The sequence below is a fragment of the Macaca fascicularis genome, chromosome 5 (genome assembly GCF_037993035.2).
Source record: "Macaca fascicularis isolate 582-1 chromosome 5, T2T-MFA8v1.1".
Classification (NCBI taxonomy): Eukaryota; Metazoa; Chordata; class Mammalia; order Primates; family Cercopithecidae; genus Macaca; species Macaca fascicularis.
The window spans coordinates 138,126,115-138,139,081 of NC_088379.1; the positions used below are offsets into that span (position 1 = coordinate 138,126,115).

At 34.7% G+C, this 12,967-nt stretch overlaps 2 pseudogenes; both read left to right on the forward strand.

Moving 5' to 3' along the window:
- The first annotated feature begins 1,844 nt into the window (after positions 1-1,844).
- LOC135964407 (R3H domain-containing protein 2-like) lies at positions 1,845-2,889 on the forward strand (annotated as a pseudogene).
- A 104-nt stretch (positions 2,890-2,993) lies between these two features.
- Positions 2,994-4,359, forward strand: LOC123573476 (R3H domain-containing protein 2-like; annotated as a pseudogene).
- Positions 4,360-12,967: the final 8,608 nt, after the last annotated feature.

The window sequence follows — 12,967 nt, forward strand, 5'->3', positions numbered from 1 at the left end:
GCAAAGACAACTACTACATGAAAGAAAGCATTTATAGTATGTGTGACTAACAAATGGACTCCTATCCAAAATCATACCATAAGAAGAAAGACAAATAAGACAATCAAATTGAAAAATGGGAAAAACAGTTGAACCAGCAAAAAGTTTATGAAAGTATAAATCCAATAACCTATGAAGATATATCCAATTTTATTGGTAATTAGAGAGATTTAAATTAAAACTACCCTAAGCCTGGCAAGGTAGCACGCATCTGTAATCCTGGCTACTTGGGAGTTCAAGACCAGCTTGAGCAACATAGCAAAATCCTTTCTCAAAAAAAGAGAGAGAAATTAAAACCATCATGGAATATAACTGCACATCTATGAAATTATAAGAAAACTAAAATTTCAGCCAGTGTTGTGTGCTATTAAATATGTGAAAACATTGGGAATTCACATAAGCTGCTAATGAAAGGTATATTGCTATAACTACTTTGTAAACCTGTCATCTAGTGAGCATATATCTCATATAAAACTGTGCACAGTTACACCAGAATAAATAAAAAATGTTTATAGTTTGTGTTTGTGATAGTCGAAAATAGAATGTGATAAACTTATGTAACAGATGAAAAACATATAGCTAGGCTGTAAAGAAAATAAATTTGCTACCGCCACTCTCAATGATATACATAGTTCTTATAAATATCATATTAATTAAAAGAAGCATAACACAAAGTATAACATATAATAACGTTTCATCTATATAGAATTGAAAAACATGTAAAACTGTCTTATTTTACAATATGAGTAGTAAGATTTTAAAGAAAAGCAAGAAAGTAATTCCCATAAAGTCATAATAATTCCATTGAACAGGAATGAGGTGATCCTTAAAGGAAACAGTATATTTTAGATTTCTGGGAATGTTCTGTGTCTTGATATGGGTAGAAGCTACAAGGGTGATCACTTCATAATTTTTAATTATATTATACATTAGTATTATATATTTTTCTGTATATTTATTATATTTCACAATTCAAAAACACATTTTCAAAAATGTGGTCATGTTCATTTTAATGAGCTGAATAGTGGCCCTCAACAGGTATGTCCACCTGTAACTTTAGAATGCTATTTTATTTACAAGAAGAGTTTCTGAAGATGTAATTAAGATAAGGATCTCTAGACAAGATCATCCTGGGTGATCCTAAATCACCCAGGGGTCCCAGTGGGTCGTAAAGCCAATGACAAGTTTCCTTATAAGAGATAGAAAAGGTAACACACCCAGACACAAGGAAGAAGGTCATGTGCAGGTGAAGGTAGAGATTAGAGTGATGCTGCCAAAAGTCAGGCGAATCCTTAAGCTACCAGAAGTTGGAAGAGGCAAGCAATAATTCTTCCCTGAAGGCTCTGGAGGAAACTAACACCTTGATTTTGGAGTTCTGGTCTTTCCAACTGTGAGAAAATAAGTTTCCGTTTTTTTTAAGCCACCAAGTTTGTGACTAATTTTTAAAAGAAGCCCCAGGAAACAAATACATGCATCCAAGCAGACAATATTATATAGTGAGTTTTTTAGATTTTGTATTGTGGAGTTGACCTTGAGTACAACTCTGATTCAACCACTTACAAGCCTTTTAATCTTGACCTCAATTTCAGTTTTCTCATTTGTAAAAGGAGAATAATCTTATCAACCTCGAAATGTTGAAAAAAATGTAAATAAAAACATTAAAAGACTTCATTGCACTAGCACATATTAAGGGCCCAAATAATTATACACATTTATACCTTCTCCCCACAATGAGCCATAAATAGTGGATTATTCTTCATGTAAGAACATCATATTAGGAGATGAATGCATTAGAATATTTTAACTAACCTTGTACTAATAATACACTGAATCAAATTAATATGCTATAGTCTTATTTCAGACCATCAAGCAACTGGTCCCAGCTGGGGCTTACCTACACAAAGTAAAAATATTTCTCTACCACCCAGGTCTTTATCATTCTCATCTTTGTTAGTTATTGATAATTTATTTAAATACATACTACTGGTATATATCAGTCTTGCACTGCTGGTCAATGTCTAACAGTAACACTGCTCAAAAGATCCTCTGAATTAATGAAAGAATCAGGAAAAAAAAAAAAAAAACTGATGGAAGAACCTATAATCAAAGACAAAATTACATCTAAGACTCCAGACAAGAAAGCAATTGAGAAAGACGGGAAGATACCAGTTTGACTCAGGAGACACAAAGATGGACATCAAATATGGTCACATCAGAACAACAGCCAAGTCCAGTTCCAAGTTGAAGATGTGCATAGCCTAGCAAAATGTGAGAAGTGCTCCACCCCATTTGGTGATGGACCAAGGATGCAATTCAACTGCACATTCATTGTCCTTCTGATAAGGAGAAAGAAAAGTCCTCAAAGAAAATCTCTGAAAAGGAAGACAAGGACAAAAACAAACCAACAAAAAAGGTCCTAAGGAAGATGGTGTCCAGAAACCCGAGCCAAAATTATACACACTTTGCTGGAACAGATTTCCATGAATTTATTGTAAGTACACTGAAAAAGAACCCCCCAAAATGATGCTACTAATATTAAAATAGGAGATTCTGAAATTTATTAAAACAATAACCAGTTAAGAGGTTCCCTCAGATGACTTCATATCACTAGAGGCAGTTACACTGGATAGCTGCCTATTTTGGGATGGACCACAATGTTGCTCAAACTTGAAAATCTGTCATCATCAACAAAACCAGTAACACAAGGCTGCCTGAACAGAGTTTTCGGGACATATAACGGATGAGAAGAATATAGAATTTTAACAGAGACTGATTCTGAAGTGAAACAATTCAGTACAGAATGAGATTGTCTGGAACAGATATCTACATGACAGCTGCGGATTAGTTTAAGGGGCTGAGCTGCCACTCAAGGGGCTGAGCTTTCCCTAAGCATCCAACAGAGCAGCACCAATAGTGAATTCAAATCTCCAGAGCCATGGCCTTGAAACATGTGACCCTTTGCTACCAAAGCCAGCTACTTCAGCAGAATCTCTATCTTCACCTGACTACAGCATTGGAAGTAGTAAAGGTGGCAGTGCAAGAAGGATCTCCAGGCCAGGTATGGCACTAGGTGCCTTGGAATTGTGCAACCAGGTAATCGCATCCCTGTCTGTCCGGGGCCTTCTCCCCTATACTGCCCAGCAGTAGCAGCAGCAACTTCCTCTCCTCCCACCCATGCCTCAGCAACAGCCTCCCATGAATAATCACAAGATCTCACTGGCCGACAACATCAGCAACCCCTTCGGAGAAACAAGGCTTTACCACTAAGATTCTACTGAAACAGCTGACCCATCCTCCCCTCTGTTCTGGTCCCCACTTATCTTTCAGCATCCTCAGCAGATAAGCTTCATTGCAGTACAGCCCCTCCCACAGGACAGCTCCTCCCTATCTCCAACTGTTCCACTCAGCAAGTTCTGCCCAGAACTACATGCAGCCCCCTCAACAGATCCAGATTTTTTTACTATCTCCTTGGACAGTATTCTAATTCCAACCAGAAATATTGACCTCTCTCTCTCTCACTCCGTGGTCTACAGCTCCCAATGTGGTCAACAGCTACCTCAACCATCCTAGAAGATTGGTTTATATCCTATAATGCCTAACTAGGAGCAGGCAGCTTATAGAAGCTTGAATGGGATCCACAACCCCAGTACCAGGACCTGCTCAACAGCCAGAGAAGCAGGATGGGGGGCCAGATGCAAGCTTGGTCCTTCTTACCAAAATGTGGTCCAGCCTCCCTTCTAGCAACCCATGCCAGTCCCTGTGAGCCAGTCTGTGGAAGGAGGCCTCCTGGCAGGTAGCATACCAGTGTACTATAGCAGGATTTCACTGAATCATCAAATGGTATGAATCCTTCTCTATGTAGGGTTTCGGCAACCTCCTGGCTCTGAGCAGTAGCAAATGCCTGAGTCTCCCTCTTTGACTGAAAAGAACTATGACTTGAGGGTTATGGAACGAGCCAACTCCTAGTAAACAGAAAAGGGGAAGGGACCGGCACAGTAGGGGTGGGGGCAGGGTGGAGGGGACTAGAAGATGCTGACAGCATAGAGGCTTGAAGAAAGGAGACAGACCCTCAAGTGGAGCCTAAGATAACAGGGATACAGATGGAAACAGGCACTCACTGGTACTGAACTCCATCTTACTCCCCTGCCATGGGTCCCTTCTTTTCCCTTGGATGGTCCCCTCTCCTTTTGTCTCTTTCCCATCCTCTTCTGTCACTTTTCATCTCTTCTCCCAACTTTTCAATCTGAAAGGAATTAATTTCTTTCATATGTTTTGGTCAGGTAGCATTGCAAGGGTCCCACACTCCCGTATTCCTCTATTTATTTACAATCCCAAGCTTCCTTTTCTCTTTTAGTCTTTATGAATATATTGGAAGGACAAAATTAAGAAATAGAAAAATTTATTTCCCCTTTTCTCTTATTTCCTGCGTCTTCTCTCCCCAAATACCACAGAGTTAAAACTTGGGCTTCTTCGGCTCCCCAGAACACTTTTATATTGTTTAAGGTTCACACCGCAGTAATAGACACAGTGTTTAGTTGCACATACAGATGTTGGTTGGGCATATTCACTGTGAATTTTATTTAATCTGGTTTATTATTTGGGGGTTATTTGGAGGAAAGTTAGTTATGTATTTAAATACAAAAAAAAAATTCTGTCACTGAAAAAAATATATAGCGATCAGCTTCCACTTTGGAAACATAATTAGAATGTGCACCTTCAGCACCTGATCCTAGATAAATTGTTTTGAAATTTGTCACCATTAAAAAGTTTTTTTCCCACTGAAAGCATACTTATATTGTTCATTCTGACTAACACCATCTCACCTTCACTGAGCTTTTTAACTCCCTAATTTAAAAAAAAATGTAAATTAATTATGCCTAAGAGTTAAGATCCCTCCTAATTAAGAAGAGGTAGTGGGACAGATTGAGATTATGAGTTGAGATTGGGGCATTGGTTAAATTCACAGCTCTGTGTCTCAATTTAAGTTATTTAACCTTTCAGGCCTACATTTTTGCACTTATATAAAAAAAAGTTGATAATACCTAAAGTAAAGGATTAGTGCACATACATTCATTAAGTAGAAAATCATTATATAGCATCATTTAAAAATTCGACTTGGTCATCAGGCTCATCATGTTCCTCATTTTTGACTGGTCTCCTTCTGATTTCACTTTTACTCTCTCACAAACCTAAATTTCTGAGATACTGTCCTGTCCCTCATTTTTCATTCAAGTTCCTTGAAGGATTTGTCTCTACTTCTCTTTAGTTCTTCATCTGCATTCATTGCTCAACCTGCAAAAATCTGATTTTAAAATAAGATTTTTAACATATTTTTTCTGGTTCATATACATCTACATCTACATTTCAAAATGCAATCTATGTGCCAGTAACTTAAATCAAAACTGTCAGGTACATACTCCTTCCTCTATTCTCTTATTTTTACTTAAATACAGAAAGCTGGTTTTTAGCCTGCTGGGTTACCATACAGATTAAAAGACTCTATTCCCAGGATTTCTTTGTAGTTTCATGAGATACAGATAAATTCTGGCCAAAGAGATGTAAACAGAATGGTGATGGAGGTTGACTAAGTGTCTTTAAAACAGAAGGGTGATGTCCTCTTCCTTTATTCCATTTAGCTATTGGAGACACCATTGTGATGAAGCATTTACATGCAAAATTTTGGACCTAATAGGACGAGGGCCAGCCCTTGGGATGGCAGAGTGGACATCTGGAAAAAGCCTGGATAACTTTGTTGAGCTCAAATTAGCCTAAGTTGCCTTCCATAGCCTTTTTCTACTAGAGTGAAATAAACTGTTATTTTGCTTAAACACTTGTGATATGGGAATATTTCTGTTCTGTGTAGCTAAGCTAATCTGATCAATTCTACATATTTGACCTAGACATCTCTGATGAGCTGCAGTACTGTATTACAGGCTGCTGTTTAATATTTTAAAATAACCTCAAGCTTAACTTGCCTGAAACCAAATCCAACATTTCTCACCCAAACTTCTATCTTTCCTGTATTTCATATCTCAATTATCAATGCCAGTATCTAGCCACTAATTCAAAAACATTAAACAACATTTGATCTTTCCTTTGTAATAGAAAATAGTCAAAAATACTATCATTAAATAACTTTTTAATTCATTTCCTCCTTGAATTTATTCCCTTTTCAATAGTATATTCTTTTTATATCTTCATCAGTTACAGCAATTTAATAGTACATATCAATATGTTCACTGAGTCTTATATATTTGGGTAAGACATTTTATGATATTGGTCAATTTTATTAATATTTTAGTAGCAATCATCAATAGTGATGTCTAAAACTCATGGACAATAACAGTAGCAATTATTCTAGGAATAAGCTAACCATACATTGCAATACTACTGATAGGCTGTCTCATTCATTAACACTGTTTTTTTTGTATTTGGAATTGAGTACTAGAGAAAATCAATTAAACACTCTGGTATATTGTAGGAGTATATCTTTACTGACTGAAGAATTCAATCATTATATATATATATTCATTTTCAAATCAACTTTATCCCAGTGGTGGGCAGCCAAGATTTGAATTCCATAGCTAACAAGTAACCATTTCCTCACAAGAACATTTTGCTATCTCAGCTAATGCAAAGTGTCATTAATGTGAAGTCACTAAAATAAAATTTAAAAATTATTGAATTACAGAATAGTTTTACAAAATTGAAGATGCAGTGAGTTCTGCTTGAGCATGTTTTTTTCTCAATTTCATTCATGTGACAAGTGAATGAATGCAAAACAGTCACACAAACACAAGAAAGGGAGAAGAAACTACAGCAGATGAGAGATGTTAAACATTTTTTGGTAAAAGAAAAATAGATGGATAAATGGTAACGGATACAGTATAGTAAAGAAAGCCAATGCCAAAGCTCCCTCAAGGGAAAAACCAAAGGAAGCAAACCAAGTCCCTCCTTGTAGACACTGAATTACTCAGAAATGGGAAATACTAGTGACTTGTAAAGAACTACTAAAGCTTGTGGGATGAGACTAAAAATAATGAGGTTTGTTGAATGACAGGAAAGATTACTTCTCTAAAAATACTTTTAACTTTCCTACCAATCCTTAAAGTACCCCTCTCTCCTCAACACACATGAACTTTATGGAGATGTTAAGCAAAAGAGGGTTTTATCTTTGGATCACCAGACATAGCTGATAGGAGTGGAGGGAAATACAGGAGACAAATAAAAACAATGGGCTTAATATGAATGTCTGCATTATCAAAAATGGAACTCCCCAGCCAATTTCATACACTCACCTGCAGGAGATTAGAAAATTCTTCTCTACGAACATCAGACCAGGATAAATGGATCCTAAACATTTATACTTAAAAATACTCAATTAAGTGACTCTCCTTTATGTGAGGTATACCAGCCATTTGCAAGTTGACTCATGCACACTAAGCATCCAATCGACTTTTATTCTGAGCAGTAAATCAACATTTTTGTTCAGCATTCAAAACTGAATGGATGGTCAATGAGTACCACATATAAACCAATCCTCTAAATGAAAAGTGAACAAAATCAATAAATAGAAAATAAGATCTTGGATGAAAAAGAAGAAACATAGAAGGATAATAATTCAAAAGAAAATATTAATTATTTCAGAGACATAACAGAAGATAATGTATCCATAAAAGCACAATGAGATTATTTAAAAAGTAAACTCAGAGTAAAAGAAATAACTCTTAGAAATTACTGAATGTAACAACAGACATAAAAATATCCACAGAAGGGTTGGACGGTCCAGTTAAGAATACATTTTAGAAAGCAGAAAAATCACAAAGATATGGAAAATAGACAATAAAAGGTAATACAATTCGAGCACTGATTTAAATTTTAAGGAAAAAAAATCAAAAAATATAAAGGAAAAGAATAAAATCATCAAAGAAATGATATCAAAATATTTTTGAAGATTGAAAGATATTTATCTTTCAGAATGTACAAAGGCCTGCTGAGTACTCAACCCAGTGAAATGTATTTTTTTTTGTTTGTGTTTTTATGGGGAGTGGCACACAGGATATACTGTTTTGAAATTGTGGAATACCAAAGATAAAGAGATAATAACAAAATCTTCTGGAAAGATTAACGAGCACAACAGTTCACATTAGACAGATCTGCATTTAGAATCAGAACATCATAACATTTTTCAAGAGAAACACTGGAAGTTAGAAGAAACAACTTCAACATTTGGAAAAATACTAATTTCTAAGCTAGAATTCCATCTTCAGTCAAATACCATGTTCAATAATGTTTCTGATAATTGTAGAATCTCAAAAATGTAATGCCCATGATTCCTTTCTTGTAAGTTTCTGGAGGAAATGTTTTCCTAAAATTAAGAAATAACAAAAAGAGGATAAGTGAAAGACTGAACACATGAGAAAGGCAAAAGGAATGTCTAGGATGATGGTGATAGGAAGTCTGGGGTTAGCAGCTATGTAGCTGACCCAAAGAGCAGCTGTTTCAGAAGCTGTCGTTAAAAAATTGAAAAAAAAAAAAAAAAAAGAACCCAGGAGATTACCTGATGTGTTTGTAATGACAGGATTTATAGTGTTTCTGGAGTGTTGGAGTCGTAAGTATATGAAAATTAAACATATGATAAAACAAGATATAACCTCCAATAAAAACAGTTGCTCAAGAAACTAACTGTATTCAAAGTATAATACTAAGCTCAGATAAAAGCAAATTTATATGCTCATAATAATGTAAACACTAAATAATATTTTAACCAAAAAATATAATAAAGCTCTTTTGGGATAATGGAGAGAGAGGAAACATGTTTTTATATGTATGGGCAGATAGTTAAAAGAAATCTCACTCTGAGACATTAATAGAAACATACATTCTAAAGCAGAAAATCAAGAAACAGAAATATTAGAGTACTGCTTGTGCCATGCACAAATACCAGAAGAAACAGCTGAAAGATTCACAGTATTGCCCCTGGGGACTGTGTATATTGATAGGGAGGCTGGAGCAATAGATCTCTGTTTTGTTCACTGTACTGTTTGATTAAAATTCAAATTTATTGCATTAAAAAAATTTTAAGTATTTTTAAGAAACTGTAATAATGTGAAGTATGTTAAGCTCTAGAACAACCAAATATTTCTTACGAAGATAAATGATATAATTAGTAAGTTGTAGCCATGACATAGTTATTGAAAAATAATGCTTTGAACATTTTCAACTATTCTTAAAATTTTGAAACCTGCTGATTTCTAAGTATGTATACTTTTCCTTAGTATATACATAAGTATATATGTATACTTTACATACTTACTATGTATACTATTTTTTAGCATACCCTCTTTTTCACTGTCAAAAAAAAATCATACTAGACCCAAATTTTCAGAAATTCTAAATGAAGTATGAATTAATGTCTCATACCTGTTAGACGGCAGAATCTCAAATACTGCCATGAATTCTGCATTTGAATAAATCTTAACTGAAAAGTAACAAAACCAAAAGTAATCTCTGCACGTCTAATATTCTACAGCATAAAAATGTCACTATTAAAATTAAAATATATATATATAAGTCTCCATTAGCTATCTGAAGTTGAGAAAACACATAAACAAAAATGTTCTCCATTCTATTACTTGTGCATTATCAGCAGACTTCATTTCTGCAATTTATCTTCCCACAATCGTGTGTTAATTTTATGAAGAGTTACTCCGTTGCCTTTTTACTAAAGTGAGAGGGCAATGAAAACATTATGGGATTGGCCTATAATGCATTTGTAAAGGTGAAAACTTAAAGTGAAATCAAATGGGACATAGGAAATCAAATGAGCTTGAGGATTTAACTATAACCATGGAATAAAAGGTTATTCAGTTTTGCAAATTCAAAGCAGTCTCTGACGAGTCTAATTAATGAATAAAATTCTTGTTTCTTTTACAATAGACCTTTAAACTATTTCTACTCAGCAGTCTTAAAATGATTTCATTAGGAGGTGCTGGAGTTATTGAGCTGAAATGGCAGCTGCTGTTTTTCTTAGTTTCCTTTATTCCATAAAAGGATTGGTAACTTACGTTTGGCTTCAAAACACTTCACTGGCAACTCCCCTCTGCTTTTGTTTCTCCCTCAAAAGTTTAATCTAATTTAGAGTTTTCAAAGGAGATAGATTAGATTCATTTTAAAAGTAATTAAAAGCATGATGCCTTTCATTCACTGATTTCTAAACTGGGACTTACCTTTCAAAGAAATATTAAAGTAAAATAGGTAAAGTTTATCTTAGTAAATATAATTATCTGGGGAACGGCGGATCCATATGTGAACTAAGCTCTTTGTGCCTGTGGTTTAGCAATATCCACAGGAAAGAAAGATGAAGTAGCTCTCAAATTGCATTTTGAATTGTTCAATGGGTGTCAACACATTGAATCCCTTACTCTTAAAGATCTACATGATATATTTTTATATTTGAATACTTCTTTATTGTAAAAATATACTCAGTGCTTTCTGGGAACAAAATAGGGTTGATACTGACCCTAGATTTGACCATAGATTTACACAAGTTTCAACAAAATATTACTTAGACAAAAGTTTATGGTCTGGAATCTTTTGGTGAGCCATTTTAGAGTGAACAAAACGAAACCAAATGAGTAGGAAGAAATGTAAATGACTTTTAAAATCCTCTGATTCAATTAATTAAGGGCAAGCTCCCTCATACGTTTCACAACTAAGGATTCTTCTGAGGATACAAATAGGCTAATTAAATAGGTAACATTGTGCCTCTTAATTACTCTCATTTCTCCCAGAAAGACATTATATAAATTTAACAATCTTTCTAAAGACACTAAGACATATAGTTTCAACTTTATGTTATGAAATTAAGTTAGAAACACATTTACAGGTAAATTTGTATAATTCCATATAACTTCTGATAAAATAGAGCTCATTGTGTCAGAAGGAAGAATGATTTAAATGTGATTGAGAAAGTTTTTAATATATAATTGTAAATATATTAATTCATTGCACTGTAAGCCTATAAATAATAGAAAATTCATTGAGAAACAGGTTTACAGTTAATGAGGCATGGCAAATCAGTAAGTTAAATATATATGCAGCAGTTTTTTTTAAAACTAGATTGAATACAATCTGTAATGATGTAATGTATCCATCAGAATCTAAAAATAGATCATACATACAAAATAATTTTCCTTATCAAAGCTTTTTTTTTCTTTTTTTTTTTTTTGAGACGGAGTCTCGCTCTGTCGCCCAGGCTGGAGTGCAGTGGCGCAATCTCGGCTCACTGCAAGCTCCGCCTCCCGGGTTCACGCCATTCTCCTGCCTCAGCCTCCCGAGTAGCTGGGACTACAGGCGCCCGCCTCTGCGCCCAGCTAATTTTTTCTATTTTTAGTAGAGACGGGGTTTCACCATGGTCTCGATCTCCTGACCTTGTGATCCGCCCACCTCGGCCTCCCAAAGTGCTGGGATTACAGGCGTGAGCCACCACGCCCGGCCATCAAAGCATTTTTAAAATAACTAGTCAAGGACTTCAGACACTACTGAAATTATTATTTTCATTAATGTAGTTTGTTATTTACTTTATATAAATATGGACAATTTCATAGACATCTTTCTAAAATGAATTAAAAATATCTCTGCCTTATTAAAAGGCATATGGGTGACAATATTTAACATTTTCTTCTTGACTGTCATCATTATGAACATCACATATGTAGAACTTGACTGAATTTACCCAGGTTTCTGTTTCTCTAATATTATTACGTCTAGTGATATTCCCGCCTTTATCCTGGGATCCATCTCTTCTTTTCTAGTCCACATACATCTATGACCCAGACATAACTAAGTGGTGGTTCAAAAATTGGGTACTCACACTGGCCCTATCATCTTACCACTTTTTCTATGCGAGTATTTTTATCCAGAAAAATACTTGTAAGCACCTACCACAAAGTTCCAACCTATAAGTAATTATTTCATGTTTTTCTAAAATAAGTAAGTATGTGAAGACAGTAAGCAAATAAATAAGGAACCTTAGGTGATAGACACAATGGTAGAATAAAACTACGAAACTTTAGCAAGACAAAATCTTCCGGAGAACTGTAAGAAGTGAGCATTTTTCACTACAGATTTTGCATGCAGTATAGGAAATAACATTTTCCAAGATTAGTGCTTATCTAATAATATAACCGAATGAAGTGAAAGAAATCTTATAAAATGTATATTGGAAGCATACTGAAGACGTGATACATTCCAAAAGTGCCCATTATACTGACTTTCAGCATCTTTAAGCATTTTCATTACTGCTTGACTACAAATCAGATTTTTGCAAAGGCCAATCAATGGAGGCACACGGTCAGAGTAGTCAAGTTTGACACAGTTCACTGTCATCAGTTTCTATATGAAATTTACTTGTTCAAATAATAGTAATTAGATTTGTCTTTGCTTTTTATTTCCTTGCATATATTTTACTGTTAGCTACTCCCCATAAATGATAACAGTTTTATTAAGGTAAACAAGAAATTCCTCCCAGGGTTCCTGCTGGATATGCAACATCCTAAACCAATTATTTACCTCCACTGACACTTAAAATACTAACTCATATTTCTGCAAAAAAGTTAACTATCAAAAACTGGAAACTTATTCAAAATCTCTTTAAAAGCCTTCTTGCCATTAGAATGATGAAGTTATTTCAGTGCTTCTGCCACCGATTTAGTGTGTGGGGCAAATTGCCGAGTGGGAAAACATTCAATTTGGTGGCTAATGAGAAATCAGCTTTAAAGCAACTCCTGAAAGAAACCTTAAAAAAGAACAACCAAATTTTTGTTTTTTGTTTTCTCTTCTCATGGCATAACAACCATATTCACTTATTATCCCATTCAACCTCATATCTGTATTTTATAACCACCACAAATTTCATAGGAAACAA